The following is a 24,205-nucleotide window of genomic DNA, read 5'->3' on the forward strand; positions in this document are numbered from 1 at the left end:
AGCCAAAGTGGGTGACATGTGCTTCACATTATACACTGCATAAATTATGAATTTGATTTCCAGAAGATTAATTCAACATTAAAGAGTCATAGAACTCTTGCAAACAATTGTTCTCTACTTCTTACTGCCAGCATCAACATTTATAAATAAAAAACTGAGTTTTGTGAACCATTTGACTAGGTAGTTGTGGGTGAATTGGCTGGAGCAATTATGAGAAAACCACACCCAGCTGGACCTTTATGTATTTTATAGTGAAAACAACACAGAAGGTGGTCTAAAACAGTGACTCTCATCCTGGTTGCACATTAGAACATTTGGGTATGCATAAATGAGCCCATATACACTGAGCTCTCTAAAAATGGCCCTTTCAATACACACTAACTAATTAAGCACATCAAACAGTCTGGACCTGCTGATCATCCTAACAACTACCAAAATATATAGTGCATATGCCCTTTCATACAGCAATAGTTTCTCCAGGAATGCTTCTTAGAAATATTTGCATATTATGCACAAAGATTCATTTCAAGATATTTTTTTATTCATCCAACAAGTATTCATGGGTCCCACATTTCAAAGCCAGCATTCTTCTAAACACAGGGCAGTGATCTGTTTGCTCTCAGGAAGATTAGTCTTGGAGAAAGGGTCAGATGATAAAAACACAAATAGGTAAACTAGAAAAGGAACAAATTACAAACCAAGTTACAAATTCTATGAACAAAAAGCAGAATTTGGTCCCCAATGAGGCCCTTTGGAAAGTCTACTCCTCCTGCTAGACTTGGGAAGGCATTATTTCAGAATTCCTTCTGCCTTGATATTTCCCTTTTTCCACTCTACTCTCAAACTCTGTGTTGGAGAAAAACCTGCATGAGGTGTCTCTACTCACAATTCCAGGGGTGAGGGGTTACATCATGAGGAGCAAGACCCAACTCTTTTCTGTTCCTGGATGCTCCCAACCTTATTTATGGTTTCTTTTTTTCCCCCTCTCTGAATTCTTCCATTCCTTCCTTTCTTTCTCCCTCCCCACCTTTATTATTTTTTTTAATTGTGGTAAAATATACATAGAATCTGCCATTTTAACTATTTTAAAGTGTACAATCCAGTGATGTCATGGCCCTCTCAGCCACGGCTGTTAATGAAGGGGATACCAAACAAGGGATGATGGGACAAACTGACACACATAAAGAGAAAAAGGTGGGGCCAGGTAGTTCAGCCAAACTCTGAGTTTGACTGACCCAGAGCTAGCTCAGCACGTTTATTATATAGATTTCAATAAAAGGTTATTTTGGGGAAAGTTTCAGCAAAGCAGACAATCTGAAAAACACAGGACTGGCAAGACATTAGATCATCTTGTTTTCTCAGAATCCCTGGGAGTTGGTGCCTGAACTCAAGGCCTTGACTGATGACTTTGAGCCTTTGCACAGAGTTAGAGGCCATGATTCAAATCACTGCTCTCTACACAGTGGCATTTGTATTGTTGTGTAGCCATCACTAACTACCATCCATCTCTGCAACCTTTTCATCTCTTATAACTGAAGTTCTGTGCCCATTAAACAATAACTATTCATCCCCCCTCTATCCCCTATAACCATTCTAATTTTATGAATCTGAGTATTCTACTTCATTGTATGAGTGGAATTATATACATCATCTGACCTTTTATGGCTGACTTATTTCACTTATCTTAATGTGCTCTAGGTTCATTCCTGTTGGAGCAGGTATCAGAATTTCCTTCCTTTGAAAGTGTTATGGTTTTGATATGAGGTGTCCCCCCAAATCTCAAATCAATGCAAGGTTTGGAGGAGACATGATTGGATTATAGCCTTGACTTAATCAGTGAATTATTCCTCATGGGATTAACTGAATGGTAACTGGAGGCAGGTGGGGTGTGGCTGGAGGAGGTAGTTCATTGGGACCATGGCTCTGGGGTATATACTTTGTATCTGGAAAGTAGAGTCTTTCTCTGCTTTCTGATCACCATGTAAGCCACTTTTTCCGCCACTACTTTTCCATGATGTTCTGTCTCACTTTAAGCCCCCAGGAATGGAGCTGGACTTCTATGGGTGGAGACTTCTGAAACTGTGAGGCCTCTAGTAAACTTTTCTTCCTCTAAAATTGTTCTTGTCAGGTCCTTTAGTCACAGTGATGGAAAAAGCTGACTAAAACAGTAAGGTTGAGTAGCATTCATTGTACATATACCATATCTTATTTATCTGTTCATCAACCAATGGACACTTGGGTTGCTTCCATCTCTTGGCTGTTGTGAATAATGTTGTTACCAACTGGTTGTACACATCTATTTAAGACCTTGCTTTCATTTCCTTTGAATATATACCCAGAAATAGACTTGCTGGATATATAGAATTTTTTTTCTTTTTTGAGGAACAGCTATACTGTTTTCCACAGTGGCTGCAATGTTCACCTTCTCACTGGTAATGTTCCTGTTTCTTTACATCCTTACTAAGACTTATTTTTTGATAATATATTTTTTACAGTAGCCATCCTGGAATATGGACTATGGTGATATGTTTGTAGTTCTGATTTGCATTTATCTAATGATGAGTAAATACTGAGCATATTTTTAATGAGCTTTTTGGCTATTTGTCTTTGAAGAAATGTTCTTTATCCTTTTTAAAATCAGGGGGGTTTTTTGTTGTTGTTGAATTGTATGTATTATATACTTATTCTGGACATTAATCCCTGATCATATTTATAGTTTGCAAAAATATTCTCTCATTTCTAGGTTGTCTTGTCCCTCTCTCAATTGTGTCCTTTGATGCACAGTCTGCTTAATATTTTTATTTACAAGAGAAATATATTAGAGTCACTGATTGTGATTATTTATCAATTTCTCCTTCTAGTTCTATAAAGTTTTGTTTGTTTTATGAAATTTCTTGGTTGATTGTACCTTCTATCAATAGAAAACATAACTATCTCTCTAATTTAAAATGTATTTTTTAGAATTCTATTTTGTCTGATATTGGCCGATGTTGACAATACCATAGTTGATTTTAAAATGTGAGGTTTTAGATTTAAAATGTTTTTCTTGAAACTTTGATAAACTTTTCTACTGTTTTCTCATACCTGGGATTTCTTGGCAATAAGAAATTTCCCAGCAATCCGATAGTATTTTTATATGATTATATGGTTTTGTTGCTCTGGAAATGGGATTTTCTCAGTAGCTTTGGAATTTCACTATGATGTTTCTAGGTATCGTTTCTGCCAGTTTTTAAATCTAAGAAACCAAGACTCTTCAGCTAAAAATTTTATCTGATTATGTTATCGATTACCCATTCCTCCCCGCCTTCCAATCTTCCTGCTCCTCTCCTGGAGTTCCTGTTCGACAGATCTGAGAGTTTTGAGTCTGTAGTTTATGTCTATCCTGCAACTCTCCTGCTTTCCACAGCACTTTCCTTGTAAGCTGACTTGTGAGAGGATGTTAGGATTGACCTTCTGGCTTAATAAGTTCTTACCTGTGAATGTCCTCTTATTTAGAATAAATGCTATGTTTTTAATACTGTCAAATACATATTTAATTTACAGAAATTTTCTGATTGTTTTCACAGATGCACTGTCTTCTCAAACTTCTTTGTGGACATTAATTTTACTTAGTCTTCTTCTTGCTATACAGAGTCCTTTTAATGTAGTGATAAGTCCTTCTGTGGAACAGTTTCAGGCCTCTCTAGCATTTATTGGCTTCCCTCAAGTACGTAGGGAATTCTTAATTGCTTGCTCATCTTTTCATCTGAAACTTCCTTTTTACAGACCTGTGAATATTGGTACTACTGACAAATGTTGACCAGGGACAGGAAAAGCCACAGGAAGGTGTCCTGCTGCAGTGTCTTCTTTTTAAGCAGTTTCCTATTTCCTCTTGGGGATGAGCAACTATCTTGGGTAAAAATACTCTGCCTCTTGCCCACCCTTGCTTTAGCTTGGGATCATCCACTATTGCTACCTGCTTTAGTACAAGCAGGAGGCAAAGGAGTTGTTGACGGTCAGGCTGTACTAAATGCAGCTCTCTGGATTCAGTGCCCTGAGGAGTCCCCCCATGCATTTCCTCACTCCCTGCATCCACTGGTTCTAAATTTTGCCACCCTCCCTGGGCCACCCTCACCTTCACCACAGTCCTCTCACGTATGATTTTAGACAATGGCTTTCTTTTTCTTCAGTTTTGTTTTCTGTAGATCTGATGCTATCTGCCTATCCTACTTAAAGCATAGTTCAATTTTTTTTTGGCCTGCTAATAACACATTGTATTAATAGTATTTTTAAATATCTTGTTTTTCAAGGAATTTAGAGGCAGCGTATCAGTCAGTGTTTGTTCTCCAAAGCACAAAACCTTTTAGGAATTTCAAGGAAGAAAGACAGGAAATTGGGTGCCAGAAAAGCATTTGGAGAGCATAGAACTTGCTAGAAATTTAATGGTATTTACTAAATGAACACAGTGGAAATGGACAGCCAAAATGAAAGGAAAATAGATTTTAATAGTAAAAGAAAAATTGTTTCATTAAAGAAGAAATTAAAAGAGACCTGAAAGAAAGACAAGTCTTTTTTTTTTTAATCAAGGACAAAAAAGTAAGTTAAGGAATATTGTATTTTTATAACTGAAGAAAAGAGAATAGTTTAAAAAGCACACACATATACATTCAGTCATTTATTCATTTTATACCTAGCTTAGGAGATCAGGATTTAAGAATAGACAAGGAATAGGGCATTCAGAGACTGAGCAGGACAAGTAATTAACTTGATGAAGGACTTAAATTGGATTTGATAAATATGTGCAAACATGTGAAGAAGAGTGTTGGGAAGGTAATACTGCATTATTTAAGAAGATAACTCTAAGAAGCTAGAAGGATATGTTAATTCTTACATCCAAAAAATATATTGGGAAACATAAAAAATTCATTTTAAAATTCCCAGGAAAATGACTAATCACTATCAAAGCTTTGGCAAGAATAACTTTAGGGTGGGCTAATCTGATAGATTTCTTTTGACAGACACTGATCATGGAATACATTAAAGACATTATTAATAGTTCATTGTCCACTTAAAGGGATGTAAAAATGATTTTCAGTTTGAAAAGCCGCTTTCTACAGGCCTCATAGACAAAATGGTGTATGGGAAGTTTTTCAAGGATTGCAGCAATATGGGGTAGATGCTTCTGGGAAACTTGTCTGTATTGAATGTCTTGATACAGAGAGAGAAGGAACTTCACTTGTAGCAGGAGAAATTTAGGTTTAAGACTAGGAAATCCTTTTTTCCCTAGGATTTTCTAGGCATGAAATATTGGGATATATTATCATCAGAGAGCATAAAAGCTCATTTTTTTGGCACATTGTGACAATATAGGAAATTATCCTTCCTAAATAACTTAAATGCAAAGAAAAAGAGTTTGAAAGGCAGTGCTACTGAGGGTTAAGTTCTAGACCTAACACTGTGTTTTCATTAATAATCTAGATGACAGAACAGTTTTGAATACACAGCTTGTACTTCCAGGCCTCCATTCCATCACAGAGGTCACGGGAGGCAAGGGCAGGCAGGGCTTGGGACTAAGTGAGGGGTACCTAATTTCATATTTAATGGGGTGAATAAGAGTACCAGAACACTAATAGACAGAATACAATGAGGTCACCTATGGGTACTTTTTTGCCTGGAAAACTTCAGCTTCAAAATTACTCTAACAAAGTTAAACACTGGTCAAAACCCAACAGAACACAGCTTGTAGAAATAAATAAAAAATAGTAATAATGATAATAGTAATATATAAACATGTCTATCACATTTCCCAAATACCAGTTACCTTTCTAAACCCTTTCATGTGTTAAAACTTGGAGTGAAATAAAAAAATATATATATATATAAGGTAAGACACTAACATCTCAGTTTACGTCGGGTAAAGACTTGAGATCTTATTTAAGGAAGTATTGTTTCTTTAATGTTCTGCTAAATGACTAGAGTTTGCTAATGCTTCCTTGGAAATCTAAAGAAAGAATGAAGCCAATAAAGATTGATATGATATTTTGAAATGTTGCATTGCTATGATAAAACTGATAGATATAAGTAGCTCTCAGCTGCTACATATAGCCCAAGAGGAAGGGTTTTATATGACTCTGAAACATGCATTTTTTCCCTGTTATTTAAACTGCTCCATTATATAACAACAAGCATACTGGTGATTTAATAAGAGCAAGGGGAAAAAAGTGACAGTTACAAAATCATACATTTCCATGATTAGAGGGAAGAATAGGCACACATACAATTTGTTCCAATTGTCTATTGCTCAGAAACAAATATTTTAGAGGTTTGAAACAATAATTATTTAAATATGCCCACAGATTCTTCTAGGCAGGAGTCAGGTAAGGCATATGGGGATCCGTGATGCCTGGGATCTTAACTTGGAAAACTGAATGGTTGAGGGTGACTGGATCAGCGGGGTCTGGAACCATCTGGAGGCTTCCTCTGTCCAATTTTTGGCACCTGGGCTGAGACAGTTGATTGCAGGCTCTAAGCATGGCCTCAATTTGTGGCTTGGGCCTTTCCCCTCATGGGGGCTGGGTTCTTAGTGGGAGCACTCCAGGGGGATATCTGAAGGGTGAGTTTTTCAAGAAAGCCACTTGGACACTGTGTGACCTTTACCAATTCATAAGTGGGAGTCATGTGACTCTAAGCTTGTTAAAAATTCCATTGAAGCATAATATTCCATTGCCATAAAGAGAAATGAAATTATGACATTTGACAGTAAATGGATTGAACTGGAGAGTATCATGCTAAGTGAAGTAAACCAATCCCCCAAAACCAAAGGGCTGGGGGTGGAGCTCAGTGATGGAGTGCTTGTTTTAGCACGTGCAAGGCCCTGGCTTCCATCTTAGCGCCACAAAAACAAACACCAGAAAGTATTTGCTACTAACTCCCCTTCTTTCAGAATCAGCCTCACTTGATGGCTTAAAGGAGTGTAATTTGCACAGGACAAATGATAGCATATTTGTTGAGAGGCAGATGTTCCTCCTTAACCCTGGAGGCTGGCTCTGTAGGTCATCCTTCTAGGCTGCATTTACTGTTCCAGAGTAGACAGAACTCAGATGTAGATTCTCTATATATACTTTGAGTCCAGAATTTTCCTGAATCTGGTAATAGGAATGGTTAGGCATTGTGATGTCAGCAAAAGGAAGCTTCAGCCTGTGTTAGAAATAGTATTCCTTAGGTATTCCCTGAATATCAGTTAAGGTGCTAAAGTGTTTTTTTTCCCCCAAGTCTTAGTTGGCAATTTTTGTGTAGATTTCTGCTGACAATTTATAGCAAGCCAACGTAAATGTGAAATTAAATCCATAGAATGAAATGTGCACGATGACTAGAACTTCAGTCTGTGTTGAGTAGTCTCACTTGCTGTTATTACTGAATTTGAAGTAATGGGGCGCAGCCATCAATGAAAACTGTGCTCTGCAGAAATCAGAAACATAAACATTTTATTTAGCTGAGATATTAACAGATTCTTAGAATATTTTTTTTAAAAAACTGGTACAATCAAATATGATTTGATCCATAAAATCCCAACTGTAAATTAAACCTCTAGTGAAGTTAGGAAGTTATTTAAATAAACTACAAAATTAATATTGCTTTTTAGAACAGAAACATGTGCTAAGTCTAGGGATCTAGTTAGATGGATTTCGATTTTATGAAAAGTGACAATTTTCACAGTTACAATAATTTGCAGGTAATTTTTAAAAAGGAGTATTTATAAGGTTGATACACACGATTTTATTGATTTAAAAAAATAATTCTTAGCTGGGCATGGTGGTACACACCTGTCATCCCAGAGACTCAAGAGATTAACACAGGAGGATTGCAAGTTCAAAGCTTCAGCTTTAGCAACTTAGCAAGGTCCCAAGCAACTTAGTGAGACCCTTTCTCAAAATAAGAACTAAAATGGGGCTGGGGATGTGGTTCAGTGGTAAAGCACCCCTCGGTTAAATCCCTGGTATCAAAAATATAAAATTCTTAAGAAGCTGAGAGAATTATAAGTTGAGAGAATTATAAGCAAAGGCATTGTGGTTTGAGGTGTCTTAAGTAGAAGGGATGGAATGTCATTATATGCTATACCCCCATCCTCTCCTTGAAGCCCACCCATATTTATGCTGCCCATCTCTACCTAAGGAAAGAACAAAGGAGAGCATATAATCTTCAAAAATAAAACTCACCAGGCAAGGAGGCAAGAAGAGTCTGTCCCTGAGAGTTATTAAGCAATGACTGTCAGTGGTTGGGAAAATCTCTTTCATTTTTTAAAGTTGGATCCGTTCCCAGGTCTAGGCAGGAAGATGGGCTGCAGATCTGTGGCTCTGCTCCAAAAGTCTTCTGCAGGAGGACTCCTCCGAGAGCATTGACCTGTCCAGTCCTGATCTGCAGAGACCAGAAATCTTAGCCCAACTGAAGTAGAAGGGTGGGGAGGTCTTGTCTCCAGGTGCAGAGACAGGGCTGGTGGCTCTCTGGATTCCTACCCATCCCATGGTTCTCTACTGTCTCGATACAGACTGTGGTGCAGACCCAGGATGGCACCCACCCCACAGCAGTAACCACACACCACAACTAAGACTGCTGCGCCCGTTTATGGAAATGGCACCGACTGATCCCTACAATGTCGCACAGAGTGACATTTTTACATTTTCTTCATAGGCTATTTTGAAAATGAATTTTCTATTTTGATGATTCATTCATGTATATTTAAAGTGATCTAAATCATTTGAAACTACTGAAGTCTTTAGTTTGAGGGCGAAGACAGCTACTTCTTTTTTTGGTAAGACTAATCACATAACCCATCTAGTTCTTCCCCATCCACTCCCCGCAGGTCTTTCACTTAGGTGGATAAAATAACGTGAAAAAGACTGATGAAAAAATATTTAAATTAGTAATTATCTAGCATTTCTGAGTTGAGTATGTACCAGGAACTGTGGATACATTTCTTCTTATATATTATTCTCCCTTAACAGTCACCACCGTCTATGAAGTCGGCGCTTTCACTATCATCCCAGTTTACAGATGAGTACTCTGAGGCTTACAAAAGTGAAGTAAATTGTGTAGCTAGATTCAGATGCCAGCTCTGTCTGACTCCCATAACCCAGCCTGGTAACTGCTTGTCTGCTCACAGGGTTATGAAAAATGACAACTACATACAGCGTCATGCTGATGTAGCAAATTCAGAAATTGCTTGGTTCCAGTGATTGACAAAACCAGTCAGCTCAAGAAAAGTCTTAACCATTCCAAAACTCCAATTTAAGACACACAGAAGAGATGCCAGGAGGCCAAGGACATTAACATGACAAACAGGCAGTGTACATTGTCACCCCTGGGCGAGAAAGTATGGTTTCAGAATAAAGTTTCCTCTCTCTCCACTAGTGCGTAAATCTCAAAATTTCTGTATCCTAAGGTTGAAATAAAAGCCTGGTTGGGCATTAAAAAATCAGACCTAGTCTAGAGCAATGAGTCACCACCAATCCAAGTATTCTGCTAATGGAACACAGGAGAGATGCCCACAGTGGAAAACCCCCACTAGAATCTATAATTTATAATAAAATGTTATCTTAAAATGCTCCTATTTGGAGGGCAATCCTTAGCAAATCCTAAGTTCTCCAGATGTTAATGATGACAATTCTCATTTACCAAGCATTTTCTCTGTACCAGGCACTTTGCTGAGCTTTGTATGTATGATTGTATGTGTATGTTTGATTCTCATCACAGCCACAGGAGTGAGGGACCATTATTATTATCTTTTTTTCTAGTTGAGAAGCTTTACATTGAAAATTTGCCCAAGGTCACATGGTGTATAGGAGAGTCAGACCAAGTGACTCTGAAGCTAGTGCTTATGGGGAATTGTTCATTGTCCTGATGCAGAAGAATAGGCAAGGAAAAGGGGAAAGCAAGCAAAAGTCAGAAAATAAGAGGGGACTCCTTCCTCCATTTTATTTTTTGACGGAGAGTTCCTACAAGAGCAGTCCTTATGCCAGGTGTGGTGGCACACACCTGTAAACCCCAGCAATTTGGGAGGCTGAGGCAGGAGGATCGTGAGTTCAAAGGCTACCTCAGCAACTTACAGGGGTCCTGAGAAACTCAGCAAGACCCTGTCTCTAATAAAATATAGAATAGGAATGGGAATGTGGCTTGGTGGTTAAGCGCCCATGGGTTCAATCCCTGGAACAAAAAACAAAAACAAAAACAAAAGAGCAGTCCTTACCTTGAAAGGAATTAGAGGATCCTGATCACTCATTCTACTGGTCTATAAGGGTGTTACTAGACCTTTTTTCTCCATCTGCAGCTCTATACTCTGTATCCTTTGAAATTACTGTGGTTTGTAGTTTGACTGAAAACTTTTCCCTTTCCCCTCTGTTTTCCTATGAAACCTGCCATACAATTCCCCAGCCACTCTGAACTGGATCCTAGGAATTGCTGGAGAGGGACTGTCTCAGCCTGGAGCTGGTCCACATTCCTTAGTGCTTGTGTAGTACCTTGACAGATATTCCTCCACTAGGTAGATACTTCTCCTTTCTCCTCAGTCTCTGCTCCACACTTGAACCCATCTGCCACACTCAGTCCCAGGAAAACACCTACTACTGTCTTACGATAAGCAGAGTCCACCAGGCAAACCCCCAAGCCTTCACCCTAAAACATACCTACATGTCAGCTTATCCCTTTTCCTCTTATCCCTCACAGTGTTCCTGTGTAGGCTCATTTTTCACAGGAAGAAGTAGAAACTTCCTTTGGAAATTTTGTGGTTGGTAGCCAAAAACTTGGCTTGTTTTGAGTGAGACTGTTCCAGAGCACAGTGATAAGCTAAGGTGATTTAGGGTAGTACCTGACATTTATTAGAAGTCCAAAGGAACAAAGATAGTAAAGAACAGAAAGATATTATCAGAGAGGCAGGAATCCAGAAACAGGTGGCGTTAGAGAAGCCCATCAAAGGAAGAGGAGGACAACAGTGATAGATGTTGCAGAGGGGCCAACTTAATAACTGAACTCTTAACTATTAGAATTCACAATGAATTTAGCAAACACATTTGCCCAAGTAGATTCAGTAGCGAAACAGCCACATGATGTGAGATTGTTGTGGGTCAAATGATAAATAGTAGAAGATACTATGAAAATAGTGAATATGGAGAACACTCTTCATGCTTAGGAGAGTGTTCAGGCCTCTATCTTTGCCTGTCAGTGCTTGCCTTCTCTGCCTAGCTCTCATCTATATGATTTACCAAAGCCCATGGCAACACTATCTCATCTTTCAAGATGCTTGATGGCAGACAGAGGAGAAATAGATGGCAGAGGCTAAAGATGAATTTGGGGTTGGGAAGAAGTTATTTTCATTTTTTAATATGGGAAAGATTTGCATGTCATCCGTTCATCAGTAAATGTCTACTGAGTGCTGTAGCAAAGCTCCCTGCAAGACGGAGAGACACCTTGCCTTCAAGGGGCAAAGTCCATCATGAACCACAGCCATTAAACAAAATCAGAAACAATGACATAAACCATTTTAATTAGACAAAATGCCATGAGGTATCAGGTGCTCTGGGAATATAAATAGGGGTTGCCTATGGGCTTGAGGAGACATGAAAGGAACTAGGTGAAAAGAACAGAGTGGAGTGAAGAGGACATTCAGGCAAAGGGCAAAGTCCATCATGGAAAGGCCCTGGGGTGGGTGGGAACATGCCGCCTACCTAAAGCCAATAACAAGTGCAGAGTGGTTGGAGCCCAGAGTGAAGGTGGGAAGTGGTTGAGGTGATGCTGGAGATGATGAATTGCATAGGGAATATGGCTCCAGGCTGCAGGGAAGGAGGTCATGGAGAAGGTGAGGCTGGAAATAATGAAGAGAAAGGGTATCATTGCCACAGGAGGTTCTGGAGAAATCAGAAGGTAGAAGGAAATGGAATTCTGATTTCCTGTAGGCAATTTTCCAGGGGTGCTCCAGAACTGCTGCCAACCTCTCTCCCGCTACATGACCCCTTTCCTGAGATTTATCCCCCAACTACCTGCATCCAGCTCTTTGCTCTATATTCTCTCTCCTGGTAAGGAGATTGTCATTTGGCTAAGATGTCTAGTTTAGAGAGTCAAATCTGAGAGCACTGATCACATAAAGGAGGTATTAAGCCCCTAGTACCTGCTGTATATGATCAGTCACCAAATCCTGACAAGTCCACAATCCTAACAACAGCTTAAAATCTGTCCCCTCCCTCTGCCACCAGAGACACTGCTCTAGTTCAGCCTCTCAGTTTCTCTTGCTTGGATTATTATGACAGCCTCCCAACACTGCTTCTTGTCTCTGGGCAGCAGAGCAGCCACCTGTCAAAGTAGTCTTTAATATTCAGGTACATGGATGTGACTCTTCTTCATGAGAGAAAAAAAAAAAAAAAACCTTTGATACTTTCCCCTTGTCTGGAGTGAGAAATCCAGATTCCTTTGCTTAGTGCACGTGTCTTTTGGTGTCTGGAACCCTTCAAAATTATCTCTTGCTTAGATATATCCATATTTCAGGGCTACTTGTGACTTTCCACTTGTGCACAATCAGGCTGTAAATCCCCTCTTTACCATATCATGTGAGAATTCCAACTCATCCTCAAGGTCAAGTGTTACCTTGTTCAGAAAGTCTGTGTCCTTCTCTCTCACAGCAGGTTGGGGCCCTTTCTTCATGCCCTCACCATGTCATGTATCTGCACCTTTTGTAGCAATTATCAAACCCTGTCACAGTCATGAGGTTGCTCCCTGTTGTTCCTACTTAGCCATGTTTCTTTGGGCTCAGAACTGACTATACCTTGTTAATTTTTAAATTCTCCAAACTTATCCCAGTGCCTGGTGTATGGCAGTTATTCCATATGAAATAAAAGTAGGTTCTCTTTCTCTGGCAGTTAACCGAGAGTAGGAACCACATCTGCAATTTTGCATGAGTACCCCAAGTTCTCACAATGGAACAACTTTGGGATTTTAAACTAAAAGGTTAGTCAAGAATTACATTATACACCTGAGTTGTAACTACATCATATCAGAAACCATCTGAGATCCTTTTCCAATATCCCGTTGTAATTTGATGTATTTAATTTGTTACTATGACCCTCTCCACAAACTCCAGAAGAGACATAAAGTAGATTATAAAGATAATATAAAGTTCCAGAAGATAATTGTGGTGGTACCTGCAAGTTGTGATTCTCCTCCTTCTATCAATCAAGCCCTGATTTTGTACAGGTGGCAGAAGCAGTGAGTCAAAAAAAAAGTGTATAGATATAGATATAGACATAGACACACATATATAGATACATAGATATAATATTTCCCAGTGTCTCTTCTAGCTAAGGTTAGTTAAATGCTTAAGTTCTGCTAATGAAAGTAAATAGAAATGGTACCTGCCTTTTGACATTTGTATTTCTTCTTTTTATTCCTGGAATGAGAATTCAGTGCTGAAGTAGAATAGCCATTCTGCAAGCCAGAGACAAAAACAGTGGGAAGGAAAGTCTCCTTCATGTGAGCAAAATGAGACTCTATTTGATTTAACACCTTATTTGGGGAGTTTCCCATGCTTGTAGCCAAATCTAATTACTAACTGGTAGAATAACAGATATTAGTATTTGGTTAAAAAAATGAAACAAAGGGAGCATAAAGCAGAGCCAGGTACGTAAAGTAGGTACATAAAGCAGAGCCAGGAATTTATATGTACAAAAAATACATACATTGTATGAAAGGGTCAATACTTATTTTTAAGATGTCTAAAAGATGAAGGAAAGGGGAAATATGTTCAGGTTTTTTGTCTGCAAGAGAAAAGCAAAATTTGAAGAAGAAAATGACTTTTGAAAGCAAGACAAGACAGATCTTTCTTTTCACGACTTCTCATAAAAGGGAGACAGCATGTCATAATAAACAATGTCCTTGTCAGCATCTTTACATCAACAATCATCTCTGGTAGTTCTACTAACTGATGGTCTTATCCAAAGTGCAACAAAACCAAACAATTATAGTATTTAGACAGATAAATAGACCACACATCTTTTGGGAAGTCTTCCATAGCTAGATTTTCTCTTTTGGGTTTTAGGGAAATCACACTAAAAATCTGTTGAAAACTGCAAACCTTGGAACAGAAAATTGCACACACATACCTCCTCACCCATTTTGCCTACCATTTCAAGGAGTTATAGACATCTAAGGATTTGAAAGTTCCAGGTTAAGATTCTAGTCTGTAGCTCTGATCTGGATTCTTGCTATTTAGTAACAGTGGGATTTATTTTTTATCACATCTGTGCTATCATATTAGTAGGGTGACCAGCTGTCCTGGGTTGCCCAGGACTGATGGGTTTACTGGGTCACAGGATTTCAGTGCTAAATTCAGGTTGGTTCCAGGAAAACTGGGACAGTTGGTTATGCTAAATACATATGGGTTTGGCATTGTATGTTTTAATCATCTCCCAGGTTTGCATGCAAGTGTGAGCACACATACACACATATGTGTATGTGGGCATTGTGAAGGTAGACAAATTTCTTTCTGTGAATATTAAAAGTTTTATAAGAATACAAGCTTGAATGTACATCTAGTAGCCAAGGGACTCACTGGCAGGATTGGACTCACTTTATCAAATCAATTTGTACACCATCAATGTACAAACTAATGAACACACATAGCTCTAAAATCACACTCCGTTTTTTGAGAGTCTACACTATTCATCTTGATTAGTTCTTAAATCCTCAGAAATGCTATAGTTCATGTTTTGTGGTACAACTTCTGAAATAAATCTTTCATAAAACATATTTACAAGTAATTAAATGGAGGAGCTTGCTATGGGGAAATAATTAGCCATAAGCCAGATAAAAGTTTGGGAGAAATCATTAAAATGATAACTTTGGTTGCACAATTCTTAACTTGAATTTTAGAATCATTCAGAGGTTTTTTTTTGTGGTAATATTTGCATATTTGCCAGTTTTTTTAAATTAAAAATCACAACCAGACTCTCATCTTAAAACCATATTATTAGGTGTAAAGAAAATTTTGATATTTTAATCTCTGTAACAAGAAAACTGGCCTCAATAGCTGAATAAGCAACAAAAAGTCATTAACAGAAGCCAAAATCTGTCTTTCCTACCTGTTTGGCAGTCATCAACTGGCCAGTCAGGAGACCTTTCCTATCATCCTTTTCTCTTAGAGTAGGAGGTAGTATTCTCATAAAATTCTGAAGAGGCACCAGTGTGATTCTTCTAAATTCAGGTAGTCTAGCCGATCTCCAAGTTCAAAGGTTTAGAAAAATCATCGAGATCTGCAAGAATCTTATTGCTATGAATGGATACTGAGTGTCCCCAAAAGTCCACAGGTTAAAGATGTGCCTTCCAACCTGGCACTATTGCGATGTGGTAGAAACTTTAGAAGGTGGAGCTTAGTGGGGGGTTTTAGGTCACTGAGGACATGCCCTCAAAGGGGATTGTAGGGCGTGCTTTCCTTTTCTTTTTTTCACTTTCAAGCCAAGAGGTCAGTGGGTTTGCTCTGACCTGTTTTTTCACCACAAAATGCTCCCTCACCATAGGCCCAAAAACAATGGTCTTAAACCTCCAAACTGGGAACCAAAGTAAGACTTTTCTTCTTATAAGTTGATTATATCGGATACTTGTTACAGTATCAGAAAGCTGACCAACATACTAATTTTGTTCCTGAAAGTTCATACGATCAAGGCCCTTCATGGGCAAGAGCCATGTGGTCTAATAGTGCTGGCTGTGTTCTAGATGTGAAGGGAAATCAGGGTGAAATCCGCAAGCACTCTATGCCAGTATTTCTGGTGAGAGATGTTATAAGAAATCTCCGAGACTTTAAAAATTTCTCACAAGAATCATACTCCCTTTCTTGTTCTAAAATGTACCTATTTTGTGTTGTAATTCTTTTTCTTGCTGGTGGTCCTCCAATTTGTATAAGCTTTAGGTTCCACAAAACATGAGCCCCCTCCAAGCTCCACTAAATCCTCATTTTCCCAAGAAGCCTGAATTTACTGCCTTCCAGCAAGAGGCTGACATAGTTTTAGATAGAATACCCAAAACAATCTAGAATCATCTGCCCCATTTGAGGGGACTAAGGCTTCTCAGTGAGTCAAGCACATCATCAACAAGAATGCTGAAGTATTTTGTTGTTCATTTCTTATCTCATGCCTCTCCTCGCATGCTTCGATTACGGATGCTTCCCTTCAAAGGAATAAACCTTTGATTAAGAAAAATGACCACATACCACTTTGAGGGTACCAGGTATGGATTGCAGGTTCAATGAATTTTGACATTTTAGCTATACAGGAGGAGAAAGAAGAAACGGTAGCAGGGAAGAATCTTAAAAAGCATTATATGCTGAATATGAAGAGTTTGAAGACTTTGGGGGATAATTTCTCAGTTCTTCTAACTGAAAATTGTATTGTTTCTGTCTCAATGATTTTTTTTATTATGTTATAACTTTGGGTTAGTATGTAGTTTTCTGTTCTTTTCTTTTTAAAACAACATTGTGTGTTACCTTACCAAATGCCTTTTTGTTATTTGTGAAGAGTTTTGCATCTTACCTTTGGCTCAGGGGTAGATGGATTGTCTCAGTCATACAACAACCAATCTGGGTTCAAAATGGAACCAATCTTATTAACACAGATGAAATCTTTTCTCTCTGTTCCTGTTTTATAAAAGCATGTTCTGAAATATGATAAGAAAAGCTATCCTGGAAATATTTCTGGACAAATAAAAAGCAGGAAATACCAGAGATTTCATGTGCTGAACTCTCATGAGATTTATTGCTCAATTTAGCAGTTTCAGCATGAGCCTAGGATATGCCTGTGTACATTTTGATGTGAATTCCAAGTGGACTGAACTTGTAGAGCTTTAGAATTTCATCCATCACTTAGCATTTCTCTGATTTGGGGTTTTATGTCACCATTAATCATAAAAATACAAGATCCTTTGAAGTATGGCTATTTGGACTCTTCTGCAAAGTTAACAAGGCAGAAATGAACAAACCAATAAACAAATCAGGTTGATCCATGAATATAATGATCCAGATTTAAGTCAAAAACTTATTTAAAGTTTTATATCCTTATATAATTTTCAGAATGACTTAAGTAGAGCATTCTCTGAGGAGATTGATTTGATTTTCTGAATTCTTTTGCTCTGATCAATGAAAAAATTTAGTAGTTATGTGGACCTAAAGCCACATCTCATCACCCTTGGGTTTGCTGCTACCAAGAGAGCTGTCACCACATGTTCAATGCCTCTTTGACAACTCAGTCTGCATATTGTTAAGACAATAAAGGAGGCAATTTTATAAAATAAGAAAGTGTTTGTGAAATACATGGCTAATGGTCTGAGTGGAATGTAAGGGGTATTTTCATTTTGTAAGAAAAAAAATTTCTGTAATTCTATTTGAAACTTTCCATTGATACCTCATTAGGTATATCTGAGGTTCTCAGATTCAAAGCTCAAGGAATGAGCATTAATATGTGATAAATGTTTTACTGTACAAAAACTAAGTATAATAATTGGAAATACACAGGTATACATAATTTATAAACCTATATATGTATATGTATATATAAATGTGTGTGTATGAGTAAATACTTAAATTTTATCGCTTAAGAAGACTGGTAATTTTCCCCCTGGGATTATGTCCTTCTTATTTCTGGTATTAAAAAATCCTTTTCATTATTAAATTCTGATATTCATAAATGTAGCTTAAAAATAATGTATTGGTAAAATTAAAATTATCCATTTTAAAATGTCATTGAAACTTTTTGGTCTAAAAGATCCACGAGGCTGAAAATAATGGTTCTGGGTGAGATGGAGGGTAAGCTCTTATTATGGTATCTAATCCCCTTCCCAATCTGCTCCATGACTGTTTCCAGCTTCATTCTTCACTGTTTAAAATCCAGGAATCTGGGATAGAGACATACTCAGTGAACTGAGTTACACACTTCCACATCTTGTCTTTCTGGAAAACTGCTACTTAGCCTTCAAAACTCAGGGGGAAAGTGTCACCTCCTCTGTGAAGCCTTCACTCACAACCCCATCTAGAGTTCTCAGAAAGAAATCCCCTGTGTTCATCTCCATTGCTTGTAGGTACAACACTAGCCACAGAATATTATGAAGATGTGTTTGCTTGACTACTTTTATTCCCTTTTTAGTAATTTATAAATAAGTGCCTAATATAAAATAGCTTTATGAGACTCTGATAGTTGTACAATGTAAATATAGCCTTTATTTATAAGGCACTTATAATCAAATTAGGGAAGACAAAGAATCCAGACAGAGTTATATAATCAATATACAAAAGGAGGTGATATAATGGAGTCGATAAGGCAAGTATTTTCTACTTTTCAAAAGACAACTTTGCTACAGTTTGTATCGGCCAGGAGTTTTAAGAAGGATGTGGGAATAAGTATGAATACTATAAACCTACTTTGCTATACAGCAAAGGCCACACAAGATCAGGACTCCTGTACCATCTTTCAAAGCTGTTTCCTTCATCCATGTCACAATCTTTTGACTTGTCTATTTATAGTCTTGCCCCATCCCTCATATTTGACACTCAGGACTGCTTTTCTATCTCTAATCCTTCAGATTCTCCTCCCCAACTGTAATTGATACTTACTTGCTGGTTGATTTTACAGGCTCTGTAAAGGCCTAGAGTAAATAACCCCCCTGACGTTTTCTAGTCCAATCCTTTTGTTTTATTGGCAAGCAATCTGAGACTCTGGATGGTTGCAACTCAACAACTCACCTGAGATTCTCTGCTATCATTAAGGTTCTACCTCCAGGGTTTTTCCTACCTCCTGCTCTGTGTGCACATGGGATCTCTTTAATGTGTTCCAAGTCAAGTGCTGTGTGGATCTCTCTGAATTGAGCTTTGTTTCTTCCATGAAAGTCTGGTCACTGCCATGTTCACCTGCAGGCAATTCTATAACTTTGTTGCAGTAAGTGTGCAGTACTGGTTTTCTGTTATGTAGATTCGACTTGTACTCCTATACTTGGCTTTTTATTAAAATATTGAAATGTTAAGTAGATTTTTTTTTAAGGAAAAATGGGAAAGTCATAAGGAAACTGTATCCTGAATGTTGCATGGTGAAGGGACTGCCTATTCCTGCACTAGAGCTTCCATGAGAACCACCCTGTCTTCTCAGGGTCTCCGCTGTTCATTGATAGATTTAGGGAAAGAAGAGCGAATTACTAAGATTTCTTCCATCTTCTAAATTCTAATGATTTTTCAGGAACGTCATGTTAATTTTTTTGTTTACCTAGCAAAAAAGACTTAATTGTCAAAACTTCAAACTCTGCACAATAAAAGTTCAAAGTGTTTTGTTATTTATGTCACCTATTCCTCAAATGCTAACACATAAACACATTCATTCCCACATCCATAGTCAGAAATGGAAGACATGGACCCTCCATTATGGAATTACTTAGTGGATATCTCTCAGACTGGCTTCCCTAAATCCACAGAAGCAACAGCAGCAACAACAAAAATACTGTTCAATCTTCCTACTTTAGGTTATGATAAGTGACATACAATATTACATACAGGATCTTAGCAATTATTTTCAAGTACATAACTAGCTTTATCCCTATTTACAATAAAGTAGAAAAAGTCAAAGGTTATTTTCATCTTTATTCAAGTTGTTAGGTTACTTAATTTTTTGTCACTTTCAAGCAGCATTTAAATATGATTTTGTTTAATCTGAGCCAATTTGTACACTAGGTATATTTACTGAGAAGTGACAGAAGTCCCAGTTTCCCGTTGTTTTGTTTTTGTTTTTGGATGAAATCTTAGTTATTTAATGAACTTCAGTATTTATGTTTAGTTAAAGCTCTGCTATCGTTTATAACCAGATGAGACAGCTATGGGAAGATAAATTGATAATTTATTCCTCTTGCATTAGGGAAACAGTTCTTGTATTTACAATATGCTGAGCATAGCATTTCCCTGCCTAGCTTCCTAATATTTGTGTACATTTTTATGGTGGAGTGTGACTTTCAAATTAAAAATGATTTGTTGCAAGAATATTGACTAGGAAATGCATCCTAAGAGAAGACATCAGAGAAAAAGTAATGAGATTTTTCACTACCCCTAGCCTTGGGCTATTCAATAATGTTTCTTCTTTAAAGCTAAGAGGAAGAAAAAGAGCCTCAAACTGAGTGGCAGATGTTAAGTCAGGAAATGGGAAACCCCACCTTCACTAGAGCTTCAAGTCATCTCTACGACCTCTTTGGCCTTGTTGAAAGGCTTTCTCTGAATTGAATGACAACACAAGGCAGTGGGTAAGATTGCAAATCAGAGAATGCTGGTGTGAATGGGAAGCTGTGACCCTTGCCCTGGGTGGTAGTTCAGCCCTGGGTTAGGATGAGGGGTGCGATTGCACTTCCAGACAGAAACCCTGCTGGGAAGGGTTTTGCTGCACTGGGTGGTCCCACTGGGTCTAAGTTCCCCCCACTGAGAGGAGACCTAAGAAACTTAGCTGTGCTCCATCCTGGTCTCTGCTTTGCATCTCTAGTAAAATTCTCCAATTCTCCCTTCAGTGCATCTAGTGGGTACCATATAACACACACATTTTGTTTGTTTGTTTGTTTGTTTTGTTTTTCCAGAATCTGAAAACCTAGGCAAGTACAGATTGCATCAGAAAACCATTCCGGCCCTACAGTTCAGGGAATCCATACAGGACGTGACTCAGAACAGACATGAAGTCCCTGCAGAAGGAATTTTTGAGTCTAATAATTGGTTTGGACTGAAGTGACAGAAAAAAAAATGTTTCTGAGAACAGTGTCTTTTAAGGTAGGACTTTTTATGCCAATTTTTGGGTATTATGAAGATTAATGAAGTGATATTGTTATTGATTTTAAACTTCAGGAATCCTAGTAGTAAGTTAAAATAATGGTTTCATTTGTGTGTATGTTTTAAAGACATCAGTGACCAAGTCTGAGCAATTATCTTCTTCATTAAACTTTTCCATTTTTTTTAAACTTGCATCTTTTACAATTTATCCTACATTGAGCCTCTTCTCTCTCTGATTACATTTATTCAATTTGCATTATCTTTTGTTCCCCCATCATTGCTGCTAACCTTATGACCCAGGAAATATTTGCCTTTTAGCAGCTTTCTCTGCACTTCCTTGTGTGTTACCTGCTGCCAAGCAGTTGAAAATGATGTTTATCACACCGGGGCAGGTTTTCACTGTTGATAAGTATCAGATGTCTAGGGATCAGGCACTGGGAAGTTGTACAAGCAGTTTCTAAGCAGACAAGCAAACGGGGAAATGAGGACTCACTCATAAGTCAAGCATGCGTTTCCAACCAGGATGGAGACACAGGGGAATCTCTAAAAGAGAAAGGGATTCTGAAGGAAGGATGAAGGAGAAAAGGAGACAGATTGAGCAGTGGAAGGAAATGCTTTGAATCTCAGAACATCGCTCAATGATTTTATTTGAAGTGACTGGGCTTAAAACAGCAACACTGACAAGGCCATCTGCTATAAGGAGATTTCTTGAGGCATAACCCATCATTTGCTTTGATCTACTTCTATTGATTTTGGAGAGGGGCTGAAGTACTTTCCCATCCCAAGGTTATGGGATGTACTCCAGGAAGCTGCCCTTGACCTCTAACTGGCATATCTTTATCAGAAAAGTTGTCATATTTCATCTCTTTGTCTTTTATTTGTTTATCACTAGGGAAGAAATACCCATCATTCCTGTGTATGTGTTTGTGCACATAAAGGACATAGATGACCTGGAAAAAGGAAGGAATTGGAGAGCTCTGCAGGTTGAAGTAGTGATGGAGTAAGCCAAGATAATGATGTGACACTGGAAAGGAGGCCCTTCAGATTTCAAAGAGTCCAATTTCTTGTGATGACCAGTTTTGAAGTGCGACAGAGGCAATAGAAAGCAAGACCGAAGGAGAGGTAAAAATGACCAAGAATCATCAGGTTGAAAAAACCTCAAGCCAAGGTTTATTAAGGCTTATTTGTATAGAGTTCTTAAAAAAAATAGAATATACGATGCAAAATTCCTAATTATAGGAAGATCTGAAGTGAAAAGTAGAAATGTCCCACCCAGACATCCTATACCATTCTGTCACAATGGTGGTGTTCATTATTAAAAGCATACAGTTTGGGTGGGTTGGAAATCAGTGAAGTTCTTAGCACTTGTGAGGACCTGTGGTGCTGGGGTACAGGTGATATGAGGTTTCTTGATTTGGGCGTTAGTAATGAGTTTGTGAAAATCCATCAAACTTCACACTAATTTTTTTGGCCTATATTCTACTTAAATCACAAAAATGATTTGCATAAGCTATACTCCTTTTTTAAATATGTAAGAGAATGATATTAAAAATAATGTAACCAATACAAACACCTATATACCTGCTATCCAGTTTAAGAAATAAAATATAATAAAGGCCTTGTATATTGTCATATGAATACATGTTCCATGTAAATGTCAAGACCATTTTCTCAATATTTGTAAAGGCCCACCTATAATTTTGATATGGATCATATTCAGTCTGTTAACCAATTTGGAGGGTATTTCTACCTTAACAATATTAAGTCTTCTAATCCACAAATTTGGGTTTTCTTTCTATTTATTCATGTCTTTTCTAATACCTTTTAACAATGCTTTTACTCCTTTTTAAAATTATTTCTAAATTAGTGTTGCCTAGCATGCGTGAGGACCTGACCCAGCACTGCAAATAAATAAATAAAATAGAAAATAAAAAATGTATTCCTAAATATTTTATTTTTTATGTCATTATCAATACAAATTTTTTTCTTAATTTCATTTTTTCTTAATTTTATTTTTGTACAAGTCAGTTTTGTATAATTTCATGTTTGTATAAGTCTTAACACCTTGGCTTGAGGGTTTTTTTACCTGATGATTCTTGATCATTTTTACCTCTCCTTCTGTCTTCCTTTCTATTGCTTCTGTCACACTTCAAAACTGGTCATCACAAGAAATTAGACTCTTTGAAATCTGAAATTTACTTTGACCGATAGCTCATAAAAATATAACTAACTCTTATATTGTTCTTGTATCCTGCAAGTTTGATGAGCTTGTTAATGCCCTCCCCCTCAATTTTACTGGATTCCTTAAGATTTTCTTTAGATAGGATCATGTCATCAGCAAATAGAAATAGTTTTTTTTCCTTTCAAATTTAGATGCCCTTTTGTTTCACTTTCTTATTCAATTGCCCTGACTTTTACCTCTGGTACAGAGTTGAATGAAAGTTACAAGAGTGGATATCCTTGACTTGTTCCTGATATTTGGGAAATTTTCATTAATTTCTGCTCAATATTTATTATTTACTTCTTTTTGATTTCTTTAGGTTTAATTTGGGGTGTGTGTGTGTGTGTGTGTGTGTGTGTGTGTGTGTGTGTGTATATATATATATATATATATATATATATATATAAAAGTTTTGAGTACTGGGGATTGAACTCAGGGACACTCAACCACTAAGTGACATCCCAGCCTTATTTTTGTATTTTATTTAGAGATGGGATCTCACTGAGTTGCTTAGTGCCTCATTTTTGTGGAGACTGGCTTTGAACTCAAGATCCTCCTGCCTCAGCCTCCCAAGCTACTGGGATTACAGGCATGTGCCATGGCACCAAGCTTCTTTATAGTTTTTTGAGCTGGAAACTTAGATCGTTCATTTAGATATTTTGTTTTCCATGTGTAGGCATTCAGGGCTACAAATGTTCTTTTAAGCTGTGCTTGGCTGCACCCCACAAATTTTAATATTTATATTTTCATTTAGCTCAAAATGTCTTTAAATTTTCACGGAGGTTTCTCTATAATCTGTATGTTACTTAGAAGGGCTTTCTCTAATTTTCCAGTGCTTGGGAATCTTCAGGTGTCTCTCCATTATTGTTTTCTAGTTTAATTTCATTGTGTTCTGAGAATATACCTTGTATGATTTCTATTATTTTAAATATCAAGACTAACTAAATATGATATATCTTAATGAATATTCCATGTGCACTTGAGAACACTCTCAGCTCACAGTTGAAGAATGAGTGAGTGTAATTACTTCACCAAGTTTCTGGGCATCCAACCCTGTTTTCCTTGTACTTTTGGCAAAATGGAGTAAGTTGCATTATTACATTATTGCTATGATTATTTTACCAGTAAGATCCATTCTACCAGTTGCTACTTGTGGGTGGTCTTGGGAAGGAGAGAGCAGTTTCTTTGTGTTTTAG

At 37.6% G+C, this 24,205-nt stretch overlaps 2 long non-coding RNA genes across 2 annotated transcripts in view; one reads left to right on the forward strand and one right to left on the reverse strand.

Moving 5' to 3' along the window:
- LOC144365328 (uncharacterized) overlaps positions 1–22,401 on the forward strand; it is a 46,741-nt gene extending 24,340 nt beyond the window's left edge. Inside the window, exons 2-3 of the long non-coding RNA XR_013423637.1 lie at positions 20,602–20,788; positions 21,681–22,401. This is a non-coding gene — a long non-coding RNA (uncharacterized LOC144365328). The remainder of the gene's footprint in view (positions 1–20,601; positions 20,789–21,680) is intronic.
- Positions 6,260–8,381, reverse strand: LOC144365327 (uncharacterized). Its single transcript, XR_013423636.1, has 2 exons — positions 8,196–8,381; positions 6,260–7,437 (listed from the first exon to the last, which is right to left on the reverse strand). It is a non-coding gene; the product is annotated as an uncharacterized LOC144365327 (long non-coding RNA).
- Positions 22,402–24,205: the final 1,804 nt, after the last annotated feature.

The sequence above is a fragment of the Ictidomys tridecemlineatus genome, chromosome 7, assembly GCF_052094955.1.
Source record: "Ictidomys tridecemlineatus isolate mIctTri1 chromosome 7, mIctTri1.hap1, whole genome shotgun sequence".
NCBI classification, from domain to species: domain Eukaryota; kingdom Metazoa; phylum Chordata; class Mammalia; order Rodentia; family Sciuridae; genus Ictidomys; species Ictidomys tridecemlineatus.